Genomic DNA, 14,086 nt, shown 5'->3' with positions numbered 1-14,086 from the left:
TTTCTCTCCTATTAACATAGTCACTTCAGCTGTCTTTTGGTCACTATTTGCCTGGAATACATTTTTTCATCTTTTCACTTGCAACCTACTTGTGTCTTTGGATCTAAAGTCTCATGAATAGGCTATTAGATCATGATTTTTTTTAAAAAAAAAAATACAACCTGCCAATCTCTGCTTTTTGATTGGAGAGTTTAACCCATTTACATTTAATGTAATTACCAATAAGGAAGGATTTACTAATGCTATTTGTTACTTGTTTTCCATGTGTCTTATGCCCTTTTTAAGTTCCTCATGTTTACCATTACAGCCTTTTGTGTTTAGTTGATTTTAGTGAAATGGTTTGATCCCCTTCTCATTTCCTTTGTGTACATTTTTTAGATACTTAGATATTTGCTTTGTGGTTACCATGGAGGTTACACTGAACATCCTAAATTTATAGCAATCTAGTTTAAATTGACATCAACTTAATTTCAATAGCATATAAAACTCGGCCCCTGTACAGCTTTGTCCTGCCTTTATATGTTGTCACCACGAATTACATCTTTATAGATTGTGTATCCAATAACATAGACTTATAATTATTTTATGTATTTGTCTTTTAAATTAGGTAGGAAATAAAAAGTGGAGTTACAAACCAAAAATACAATAATACTGACTTTTATATTTGCTCATGTAGTTCCCTTTACTGGAGATCTTTATTTCTTCATATGGCTTCATAAAGGCCACTCAAGTGGCCTTTAATTTCAACTTGAAGGACTCCCTTTAGCATTTCTTTTAGGGAATATCTAGTGGTAGTTAACTTCCTCAGATCTTGTTTATCTGAGAATGTCTTAATTTCTCCCTCATTTTTGAGGGACAATTTTGCCAGATATTAGATTCTTGTTTGATAGTTGTTTTTCTTTTCCCCAGAACTTAAAGTATGTTATCCCACTGCCTTTTGGGCTTCATGGTTTCTGGTGAAAAATGGGCTTGTAATCTTTTTGAGGAGTCCTATATGACAAGTTTCTGCCCTCATGCTTCTTTCAGATTCTCTCTTTGTCTTTGTCTCTTGACTGTTTGATTATAATGTGTCCTAGTATAGATCTTTGAGTTTATCCTATTTGGAATTCGTTGAACTCGAATATGTAGATTTGTGTCTTTCATCAAACTTGGGACGTTTTCAGTTATTATTTCTTCAAATATTCTTTCTGCCCTGTTTCCTCTTGCTTTTCTTTCTGGAACTTCCAAAATGAATGTATTGATCCTTTTGATGGTGTCTCATGGGTCATGTAGGCTTTGTTCACTTTTCTTCATTCTTTTTTCTTTCTGCTCCTTGGACTGGAAAATTTCAGTTGTCCTATTTTTAAGATCACTGATTCTGTCATATGCATTCTCAAAGTTTATGTTGAACCCCTCTAGTGAAGGTTTTTAAAATTTTTATTTACCAATATTTCCCATTTCCCCAGCCCCTGGCAAGCACTATTCTATTCTCTGCTTCTATGAGTTCAACTTTTTTAAGATTCCACATATAGATGATAACATGCAGTATTTGTCTTTCTGTTTCTATCTCTTTTACTTCTCATGGTGTTCTCCAGGTTTATCCATGTTTTTGCAAATGACAGGGTTTCCTTCTTTTTAAGGGCTGAATAATATTCCGTGTGTGTGTGTGTGTGTGTGTGTTTCACACTTTATCCATTTATTTATTTATAGACAAGTTTCCATATCTTGGCTGCTGTGGATAATGCTGCAATGAACATGGGAGTGCAGCTATTTCTTCAAGATACTGATCTCATTTTCTTTGGATATACCTAGGCGTGGGATTGCTGCATCCTATGGTAGTTCCATTTTTTAATGTTTTAAGGAATTGTTATACTGTTTTCTGTGAAATTTTCATTTCAGTAATTATACTTTTCATCTCCAGAATTGCCATTTGGTTCCTTTCTGTAATTTCTCTTTATTGATATTCTCATTTTGTTCATACATCACTTTCATTATTCCTTTAGTTCTTTATCCATGTTATCTTTTAGTTCTTTGAGCATGTTTAAAAGTTAAAGTATTTGTGTAATAAGTCCAACGTCTGGGTTTTCTTGGAGACTGTTTCAGTCAATTAATTTTGTTCCTTTGAATGAGCCATGCTTTCCTGTTTATTTGTATATTTGTGATTTATTGTTGAAAAGTGAACATTTGAATATTATGATGTGGAGATTAGATTTTTTCCTTTCCTTCAGGGTTTGCTGGGGTTGGGGGTGTTGGTTTTGGTTTGATTTTTTTATTTTTCGAGGCTGTAGTGGTTCATTAGTGACTTCTAACTTTTTTCCCCAGAGGTCGTATTCCTTTTCCTCAGCATGTGTTTAACTAGTGTTTTGACAGATTTTCTTGAACCCTAGAAGCTAAGCAAATGAATGAATAAGCAAACACACTTCTGGTGTTTGCAGATTGGCTTCGAGCTGTGGCTCTTCTTCAGCATTACCCAGACTTCCACTGAGTCTAGGGGCCAGCCTGAGGGGAAAACTTGACGACTTCTCAGTTTTTTTCTAAGCAAATGTATGGCTTTCTAAATCCCTCCTTATATACAGGTGCTTTCCAATGCCCTAATTTCCCAAAGAAATTATGTCCCCGGATTTTCCTCCCAGGCCTTAGGTGGTCTATTTTATGTCTTAACCATAATCTTTTGCCTCAGGTATCTGCAGGTTGTCAGCCTTGCCATGTTTTCAAGCAATGTCTGCTGCTTTTCTAGCCTAGGTAAGTTCTGATTTATGTGAAACAGAGACAAGTGCTTTGCATTGGTTCTTCAGATAGCCCTGAAACAGGTTAGAGCAGATGTACACAGTAATTTGCAAATAAGTGCTGTATTTCTAGAACTAGGGCCTCACACTGGTAACATGGGCTGACAGTTTCAAGACTGCTGTGGAGCCAGGGAGAGGGGAGGGCAAAGGTTAATAAAAATGCCATAAAGGTTTCCTACAGTTTTGGGTTTTTTTGGTCTCATTTTTTAAATTGTGACAAAATACACATAACATAAAATGTGTACTTACGATTTTTAAAATGGCTTAAAATGGTTACCACTTTAACCATCTGTAAGTGTGCAGTTCAGTGGCATTATGTACATTCATACTGCACAACCATCGCCACTATGCGTCTTCAATACTTTTCATCATCCCAAACTGAAACTCTGTACCTATTATAAATAACTTCCCATTTCCACCTCCACCCGCTCCTATTAACTATCATACACTTTTGAAGTTGCCATTTTCTTGATTCAGCCTTTGGTTGTGACTGTAAACCTTTGACTACTTTTCAGAGTTCTGACAAAGTTGGCTCTAAGCGTCTCTGCCTGTTTGTTGAGGTTTTGGTGTGGACGGATGGGAACTTAGAGCTACCTACTCTGCAATGTTGCTGACGTCACTCTCAACACCAAGGTTTTGTCCTGAGCAACTTGGAAGAGTCGAATGGCCAGTCCCTGAGGCGGAAAAGACTGTGTGAAGATCTCATTTCAAAAGAGACTATCCAGGGCTCAGTGCAGGATAAACTGAATTGAACGTGCCTATTAGATGTCGAGTGGTGACGTCACGTAGCTAGGTAAAAAAGGAGAGTCCCAAGGGCTGCTCCCTAGGCAGCCCAGCACATAGGGGTCAGGAAGATGATGCAGAACTACAGAAGAGACGGAGAAGGTGTGGCCAGAAGGATGGGCGATGAAGCCAGAGATTGAGATGGTAGTCTTGGAAACAGATGAAGAAAGCTGCTGAGTTAAATAAGATGAAGACTGTGGAGTTAGCCGTGTGCCATCACTGTTGACCTTGGGAAGAGCAGTTCTGGGGGAGGTGGGGCAAAAAGCTAGAGGAGTGTGTGAGGAGGGAACTGGAGACTGAGAATACAGGTAATTCAATGAGTAGCTGCCAGGAGCAGAGATACGGAGCAGTTGCTGCAAAGGCAAGTGGGGAAGAGCTTTTTGTTTTTCCATAATTTAAGGAAATGGGATTCCTGGTGGGATTGATCCATGGGAGAGGAGAACGTTTATAATGCAGAGGAGAAGCGAATGCTGGTGCACTGTTCTTGAGTAGTGGGAGGGGATGGGATTTGTGGAGGCTCTGCGCTCATCATCCATCACAGCAGGAGAGAAAGATGTGCAGGGTCAGAAGCAGGTAGTTGGGTAGATACATGTGCTATAATTTTATGATGTGTCTCAAATCCATATCTACAATCATTATCTCTTCCCTGATTCAAAACGCACTGCCATGAGGCATTGCCAGCTGGATTTCCTACAAGGACTTCAGGCTCAAATTGTCCCAAACGAAGATCAACTCCTTTCCTTCTAATTCCTGCTTTCTGTTGTGTTACTCCCTGTCTATGGCACCCCCATCCATGCTGAGGAGAGGAAGGGTCAGGTTTCTGGATGGGGTGGAAACCTAAAAAAGAAAAACAATCTCAGAGCCGAAGCTGAAAGAGCAGCAGGGCAAGGGGCTAGAAGAATGAAATAGGCACAGCACCAAAAGATGAGGTAGGAAACGGGGCTTGGATGTGGGGTGGCTAGGAGGCGGTCACCTGGAGACTGGTACACAGCCAGAGGCCAACAAAGCATTCTGTCAGGTTCTGTGGAGTTAGCCATAGTTTTGTTACAAGCTTCAAGGGGCTACTTATCTTGAGTTTTTCTTCCGTAGCATTAGATTGTTGTCCTGCTGGAAGAACACTCACAAGCCCTCTCGGCCTTTCGCAGGCTGTCCCCTCCTCGTAAAATACCTCTGATTATTGACCAAACCTCCTCACCCTCCATCTCCAAGGTCACCTCCTGGGATGCTTTCCCAGACTCTTTTACTCCTTAGCCTTCTCCTTTATGGCTCCCAAGTTTTGTTCCATGAGAGATTTGCTTTTAGAGTTGGATTCATCTCAGTGTCCTTAGAACATGACCTCCTATGGAAGAGGCATCAACAAGTTTGTTGGTTGACTGTACGACCTCCCCCTGACTGTCCTGGGACTCTGCCCACAGGTACACAAATGCTTATTAACTACAATGCACAAGCAAATCCCAGAAGTAACATCCTTATCGCAGGTTGTTTGTGGATGAGGATGTTATTGTTGTGAGATATTTGTATATCAGCCATTCTGGGCTTAGGGAACAGTGCCCATCTCTGCTGTCATTTGTTCTGTCACTTCAAAGTGCAGGAAGACCATGGGTGGTGATTTTAAAATCTTATTTAAAACCCTCAGGGAATGAGTCATTTGTACTGACGACTTTTCCGAATTGCCACAGTTCAAATAAATTAAGCAACGGGATATTGTTAATTTTAATCCTTTTAGTTCGTAAATTCCAGAAATGCATTATCATACTTTTCTGAACATGATTCTACCATTTCTTATTTCTTCAGAATCCTCATTACAAACATAGTTGTAATAATTTTCCAGCTCAGCAATGAGACTACAGAGCCTTGGTAAAAGAGTAAGAGGAGGGGTAATTCAGGCTCAGTGTCTGCCTGGAGCACATCCCAACTAGAGCCCGAAATCTTAGGTGGAGGCAGCTGAGCTGCCCCAGAAATCAGAGGGGTCAGTGGGGGAGAAGAGCCCTGAGCCCAAGACAGGACCGCTGCTGCGCCTCTGGCTTCAATGTGCATTTGCTCCACCTGGGGATCTTGTTATAATGCAGATTCTGATTCCATAGATTCAAATTCAACTGAGCTGGGATCTGAGTTTTGTATTTTTAACAACATCCCGGATGGTGCTGATGCCGCTGAGCCACAGCCCACACTTTCAATATCAAGTCTTTAGTTGACCTCCCCAGGGTTACCTTGTGGTCTTGCATAATTTTATTGGGAAGCTTATCTTTAGCGACTCTTTCTCTGGGGCATCTTACAAGTACCAGGTGGCCTCTAGTAGTAACAATTCCTCCATGTGCACAGTGCTGTAAAGTTTATAGTGGTTTCACATTCCCTGTTTCTCTTCATTCTCACAATAGTCCTAGGAGGTAAGTTAGCACCATTTTACGGACTGGAAAATCAATTCTTAACATCCCAGAGCTCACAAAGAGGCCAAAGCAAGGGCCCGTGGCTCCACAGTTAGCGCTCTTTTCACTGTTTCTTATTGTCTTCACCATATCTGTGTGCCATACACAGCCCTGTGGACTCTGTGCTGGGAGAACGCTGGGGGAGATGGTTGCGTGTGCAGGCACGTGTGTGCCTGTGCTAAAACGAAAGGCTGATCAACAGCTGTAGCACATGGGGTCCATGCAGTCTCACTTAGGACACCCCGACTGAGGATGACATTTTCTCTCTCCTCGAATCTCCACCCGTAGATGATGACCTTGCCTTATATTGTATAGACTAAACACTGAATCCACAAGCAGCAAGATTAGATGCTAAGATGACCTACTGAGATGCTGTTAGTGCCCCTATAAACCTTTCCATTTCAGGGCAGGCTGGCCACACTTGATCTGATTAGCATCTTTCTCTGGTCTGCTGTGTCCCGTGCAAGCACTGACTGCTGGAAAATTTACACCTCTCAATCAACCAAGAACGGATGGGAGTTGATGTAAAAATAACCTAGCTCTCCTGTCTCTTCATTTCGGATAACTCAGGCATTTTCCACACACAAAGGCCCAGTTACCCACAGTAGTAACTTGCTTGATAATGTTGCCTTTATTTGCTGCCTTCCCCTTCCTGTTTTACTTCCCCACTCCTGCAATAGTGTTTCCTGGGATCCCCTCTTCAGTGAATAACTTACACGCAACTCCTGTCTCAGGGCCTGCTGGGGGAACCCAAATTAAGACACTTCTCCCAACCACTGTTTCTCCTAATCTACTCACATCTGGACCCACATACCTGACTTTCCTCTAGTCATAGTGGAGAAAGTATTCCAGTTCCTTAGTAACCCTCTACCAGGGATCTGGATTATATCCTTCCAGCTTCCCAAGGATTTGCCTCCTGCAATTATCCCCTTTGCCCTTCCTCCTCTTCTTCCTCTCTCTCTTAGATCATTCCAACCTGCCACACCTCAATATGACCCTTCAGGCCATGGCCTTCTGATTCTGGCCAATGTGGAGTAACAGGGACTGGATTTTCTCTTACAAACAAAACACATGAAATAATGGTTTTCAAGACCCTGGGCATCAAGCAACAAAGGACAGTGATTCTGGTTGTGTGGGATGTTGTCATTAAGGGAAGCTAGGTGAGCATACGTGGGAACAAAGAAAAGACAGCTCAAATAGCAAGATGATAGATTTAAACCTAGCCATATAATCACATTGAAAGTAAACAATCTACCCTAAACTAAAAGGCATAGATCATTCAATTAAATATAAAAGCAAGACCCAACTATATGCTGCCTACAAGAAATATACTTTAAAAATAAAGTCATAAATAGATAAAATAGATTGAAAAATCTATACCATGATATTAATAACAAAGAAAGTTGGATTACTATGTTGACGTCAAAGTAGATTTCAGAACAAAGGATTATTATCAAGGATAAAGAATATAATTTCCTAATGAGAAAGGGGTCAAATCATCAAGAAGATTTCAATCCTAAAATCATATGCACCTAATAAAAAAATTTCAAACTATAGTAAAGAAAAACTTATAGAACTGCAAGGAGAAATAGACAAATCCACAATTATGTCCAGAGACTTGAACATCTCTTTCTTATTAATTACTAAAAGAAACAGAAAATAAGTAAAGATATTGAAGACGTGAACAAAGCTATCAGCCAACTTGATCTAACTGACATTTTAGAACACTCCACCCAGCAACAGTAGAATACACATTGTTTTCAAGTGCACATGAGATATTTACCAATAAAGACCGTATTCTGGGCTGTAAAATAAATCTTGATTAATTTAAAGGGATTCAAGTCATACAAAGTATGTTCTCTGATGACAATGGATTAAATTAGAAATCAATACCAGAAACAGTTCTGAAAAATCTCCAAATATTTAGAAACTAGCACGCTTCTAAATAATCCAAGGATCAAATAATAAATTAAAATATAGAAAGTATTTTCAACTGAATAAAAATAAAAACAGCATATCAAAATTAATTTGTGGGATACCACTAAAACAATGCTTCAGGGAAATTTATGACACTAAAAACCTATATTATAAAAGGAAAAAAGGTCTCAAATCAATGACCTAAGCTTCCACCTTAGGAAACTAGAAAAAAAAAAGGAACAAATTAAACCCAAAGTAAGTGGAAGAAATGAAATGACAAAGATCAGAGCAGAAATCAGTGAAATAGAAAACAGAAAAATAATAGAGAAAGTAAATGAAAATGTTAGTTCTTTGAAATGCATTAAATTGATAAATCCCTAGTCAAACTAGGAAAAAGGGGGAGAGACACAACTACCCATATTAGGAATCAAAGAGTTGACATCACTACAGATTCCAAAGATATTAATAGGATAATAAGAGAAGATTATGAATGAATTTATGTAAATAAACCAACAACTGAGATGAATTGGACAAGTTTCTTGAAACACTACCATATCTCACTCAAGAAGAGAAATAACATGAGTAGCTCCAAATCTATCAAAGAACTTGAATTTGTAGTAAAAGCATTCCTTCACAGATTACTCCAGGCCAAAATAGATTCAGTGGTGAATGTTATCAATCTTTGAGAAAGAAATAATGCAAATTCTGTACAAACTCTTGCAGAAAATGGAAGAGAAGGAAATAGTTTCTGGTTAATTCTATGAAGACAGCACTTCTTTGATACCCAAACCAGACAAAAACATTATAGGAAAAGAAAGCTACAGTCTAATATCTCTCATTAATGTAGATGCAAATATTCTCAGCAAAATTTTAACAAACCAAATCCAACAATACTACACCATGATCCAGGAAGGCATTATCCCAAGAATGTAAGGTTGGCTTAACATTTGAAAACCAATTAATGCAATTAACCACATTAATATATATATATTTTTAAAAACATGATTATCTGAATAGATGCAGAAAAAATATTGACAAAATTCAACATGCATTCCCAGTGACAGCTCTGAGCAGAGTACAAATGAAAAGGAACTTCCTATACCTGATAAAGGGCATCTACAAAAAACTCACAGCTAACATCATACTTAATGATGAAAGATTAAATGTTTTCCCCATAAGATCAGGAACAAGTCATGGATATTTGCTCTTGCCACTTCTGTTCAAAATTGTGCTGGAGGTTCTAGTCAGTGCAATAAGGCAAGAAAAAGAAATAAAATGCATTCAGATAGAAAAGAAAGAAGTAAAACTGTCTTTATTTGTAGATGACATAACCATCTATGTAGAAAATCCAATTGAAACCACAAGAAAGAATCTAGAACTAATTTATGAATTTGTCAAGGTAGCAGGATACAAGACCAACATACAAAAATCAATTGTTATTTTCAACAAATGGTGCTGGGACAACTAGATAGCAACATGAAAAAGAATGAATTTTGACCTGTACCTCACACCATATACAAAAGTTGACTCAAAATGGATTAAAGTAAAAGAAAAACTATAAAACTCTTGAAAATATAGACACAAATCTTTGTGACTTTGGATTAGGCAATGGTTTCTGAGATATGACAGCAAAAACACAATACAAAAGAAAGAATTTGATAAATTGGACTTCATCAAGATTAAGAAATTCTGTGCTTCAAAAGGCACTAGCAAGAAAGTGAAAAGACAACTCACAGAATGAGAGAAAATATTTGCAATTCATATATCTGATAAGGGCATAGTATCCAGAATATAGAAATATAGAAATAGTTCTTAGAATTCAGCAATAAAAAGATAACTAAATTTTAAAATGGTCAAATAACCTAAATAAACATTTTTCCAAAGACAATACAGATAGCCAATAAGCACATGAAAGGATACGCAACATCATTAGCCATTAGGGAAATGCAAGGCCAGCTCAACTTCTCCATTCTTTTCATTCACCATGCTTCAACCACGGTGGCCTTCTCTCTGTTCCTGGACATAGCAAGCTGATTCATCTCTCAGGACCTTTGGATTTGCTGTGACTTTTACTTAGAAGGCCTTTCTTCCAACTCTTCAAACAGAACAATTGCATAAGCCAATTCCTATGTTAAACTTTGTTAGAAACCGCCAAATTGTTTTCCGAAGCAGCTGGACCATTTTGCATTCCCAACCAGTGAGGTTGCTCCACATCCTTGTAAGCATGTGGTATTGTCAAGTTTTTGGATTTTAGCCATTCTAATGACTGCGTAGTGGAAGCTAATGTTTTGGTTTGTATTTCCCAAATGACAAATGATTTTTAATGTAATCATATTTTTAATTTTTATTTTTCTGATTATTATTAAGGTTGAGTTTATTTTCATATATTTGTTGACCATATGATTTTTCTCTTTATAAAGTGCCTGTTCAAGTTTTTTGCCCATTTTTCTATTTGATTCTTATCTTTTTCTTATCATTTCGTAGAATTTCTTTATATATTCTGAGTATAAGTTCTTTTCTGGTGGAATGTATTGCTCATGTTTTTTCCTTTATGGCCTGCTTTTCACTCTTTAAAATGCTTTTTGATGAACAGAAAACCTCTGTATTTGAACTAGAGCATTTACTCTACATTTAAACACAGATATGTTGGGTATATATTTATCATTTATTTGTGCTTTCTGTTTATTCCATTTTTAAAATTTATTTTTCTCCCCTTTCTCACCTACATTTGGATCGATTATTTGTTACCATTCTATTTCTCCTGCACTAATCGGAAAGACATACACTCTCTTTTTATCTTCTCAGTGGTTTCTTTAGAAATTAAAAGATCATCAGAATTTACCAAAATCAGTTAATTTCTTTACCCTCCTCTTGAATAATAAAAAGACATTAGAATGCATGTACCTTCCACTCCTGACTTACATGCTATTGTTATTGTGTATCTTAATGCTATCTTTATTTTGAAAAACCTTGTTCTTGCAGTATAATATAATGCAGGACACAGAACATAGCAAGCATGTTGACTCCATGAATTTTCACAAACTAAACACCTCCATGTAAGCAGAACTCAGATCAAGAAAGCTAAGATTATCAGCACCCTGAAATCCAGCCTTGCTCCTTTCTAGTCATTACCATCCTCTGCCAAAAAGTAACCACTATCTTGACTTCTAACAACATAGTTTTCTCACTTTTGTACCTTGTAAGAATGGAATCATGTAGTAGGTACTTCTTTATACCACCTGCCTTCTTTTGCTCAACATTATGTTGTGAGATTCATGAAGATTGTTGATGCAGATTATTGCCTTGACCTGAAATCTGCTTTATCTGATATTAATATGGCCACTCCATCTTTGTTTTGATTAATGCTTTCATGATTTACTCTTTTCCATTGTTTTACTTTTAACCTGTAAATATCTATACATTTAAAGTGGGTTTCTTGTAGACAACATATGGTCATCTTGCTTTTTTAGGCAATATGACAATTTCTGTCTTTTAATTAGTGTATTTAGGCCACCAACATTTAATGTAATATAGCTCTCATGCAGGGTCTCTGGTCCCGCCCCCCCACATAAGAACATGGTGAGGCCAAAAAGGAACACCCACGGAGCCATAGATAGGGCAGTCATACCACTATATTCTCGCTGGCGGCTGGGTTGGAGAGACAGGAAGCAGGAGTCATACTGTCCGCAACCTGCTGTCCACTTTTCTCTGCCAGCCAACCAACCTCACTTGCTAGCTTCAATCGCGGTGCTAACTGCAATCCGCTCTTGCAGGCTCAGCCACCATCTTCTTGCTAGCCCCCATTTGCTGCTAGCGTAGCCACAGCAGTTATATTAGTTGCCAGTGGCTCACTGGTTACAGCTGACGGCCAACTAGCCACAGCTGATGGCCATCCAATCACAGTTGATGGCCATTTACTACCTGAGTCAGCACCTTTCCACGTGAGGCCGAGAGCCTGGAAACTGCATTCCTGGCTCTGTCCCCACAATATCATACACACACACACAAACACACACACACACACACACACACACACACGAAATTATATAGTTGAATTTAAATCTATCACCTTGCTAGTTGTTTTCTGTTTCTCCCATCTTCTCTCTGTTTCACTTTTCCTTTTTCTGCCTTCATTTTGATTGAGGGTCCTTTAAATTCAATTTTAACTCCACTATTGTCTTATTATTACATCTGTTTTTAAAATTTAAACCTTTAGTGGTTTACCTAGGATTTAAAAGATGTGCCCTTAATTTGTCACAGTCTATCCTCAGATAATATTATGCGACTTCACCTAAAGTGTAAAAACTTCCTAATGGTATACTTTCAATTTCTCCTGACTATCCTTTGTACTGTTGTCATACATTTTGCTTTTATGTAAATTACAAACCCCACAACCCATTATTACGATTTTTGCTGTAGTCAATTATCAAGGAGGGTGCAGCTCACAGTGGCCCACACGGGGATCGAACCAGCAACCCTGGTGCTACCAGCACCATGCTCTAACCAACTGAGTCAACCCGCCACCTCATCAATTATCTTTTAGAGTAATTCAAGAAAAAAGTCTGTCCTTATCTTCCTTTATAAAAATCCTAGATCTACTCATTTCTTTGTGCATATCTAAATTTTTGTCCGGTATCATATTCCTTCCGTCTGAACTCCTTTTAAAGTTTCTTGTAGCTCAGGTCTTCTGGAAATAGTGTGTGTCAGCTTTTGTTGGTCTGTAAAAGTCTTTATTTTGCCTTCATTTTTGAAAGGTTGTTTTTTTTACTGGGAAGACTTCTGGATAACAGTTCTTTTCTCTTTCAGTACTTTAAAGGTATGTCTTAATTGCCTTCTGGATTGCATTGTTCCACACAAGAAGTTGTCTGTAGTTTTTATCTTTGTGCCTCTAAGCAGTTTATATTTTTTTCCCCTTCTGGTGGCTTTCAAGATTTTCTCTGTATATTTAGTTTTGAATATGAGTTATCCAGGGTCTTTTTGTTTGTTTTTTTGATGTTTATTCTTCCTGATAGTCTCTTAACTTCTTCGATCTGTGGATTCATGTGTGGATTTTATTATTATTATTTTTGGAAAATTCTTAACTATTATCTCTTTAATATTTCTTCTCTCTCTCTCTCTCTCTTTTTCTCAACTTCTCTTTTGCTCTCTCCCCTTTCTGGGGCTCCAGTTACACTTATGTTAGACTGTTCGATACTGTCTCACAGCTCTTGAATTCTCTGTTCATTTTTATTTGTTTGTTTTTGTCACTTTTGTTTTCTTTGTATTTTAGTTTGGGTATTTTCTATTGGGCTATCTTCACTGATTCATTCCTCAACCATTTTCAGTCTACTCATGAGCCACTGAAGGAATTCTTCATCTCGGGTACTGTGATTTTTATTTCTAGGATTTCCATTACACTCAGTCTTATAGTTTTCATTTCTTTTCTGAAACTCCATCTATTTTTCATATTGTCCACCTTTTCTACTAGATTTTATAACCATCTCTTTTAGTTGTTTTATAGTCCCCTTCTAATAGTTCCAACATCTGGATCATTTCTGAGTCCAGTTTGATTGCTTTGTCTCTGGCAATGGGTCATTTGTTTCTTGCTTTTTTGATGTCTCTCATATTTTTGGTTGAATGTCAGACATCATGTGTAGAATAGTAGAGACTGAGATAAATAGAATTTTTACCTGCGAATAGACGTATCTCCTATTCTGTCAGACCATTAGTATGTGGAATTGAGTTGATCTAGTTGATTTGGAGTTGACTGGGTTTGGGATTTTGTTGTAACTTACGGTTATCTTTAGTGCATCACAAGTTTCAAATTCCTCTAGAATTGCCTTGTGCTTAGGATTAGAACTAGGGAGCTGGGGGATTTTTCCCAGTGATCCCTCCTCAGGCTTCAGCCATCCCTGCACTCCTTCACCACAGAAGGACTCACTGTCCACATTCTTGCTCCTCCCCCAGTGGTAGAGTGACGTTGCTTGTTACTCAGTGTTTGTGAGGCTCATTGTAGGTGCAGGGAGATGTTCTTTTTGTTGCATTCCACCCTTTGTGTTCGGCAAGTACTGTGTACCAGGGCCTCAGAGTTGGGAATTTCTCAGCATTCCTGCCCCTCCTCCCCATGGAAGCCACTCTCTGCCTTCTGTCATGTGGTGAGTCTTGTACTGGATGGGACGTCCTGCCTTCCTCCAGTGGTAAGAGACTTCTAGTGGG

This window comes from Rhinolophus sinicus, chromosome 14 (genome assembly GCF_057876585.1).
Source record: "Rhinolophus sinicus isolate RSI-liver-muscle chromosome 14, RSI-T2T, whole genome shotgun sequence".
Lineage (NCBI taxonomy): Eukaryota > Metazoa > Chordata > Mammalia > Chiroptera > Rhinolophidae > Rhinolophus > Rhinolophus sinicus.
The sequence above is the reverse complement of the archived record's forward strand: the minus strand, read 5'-3'. Positions refer to the sequence as shown.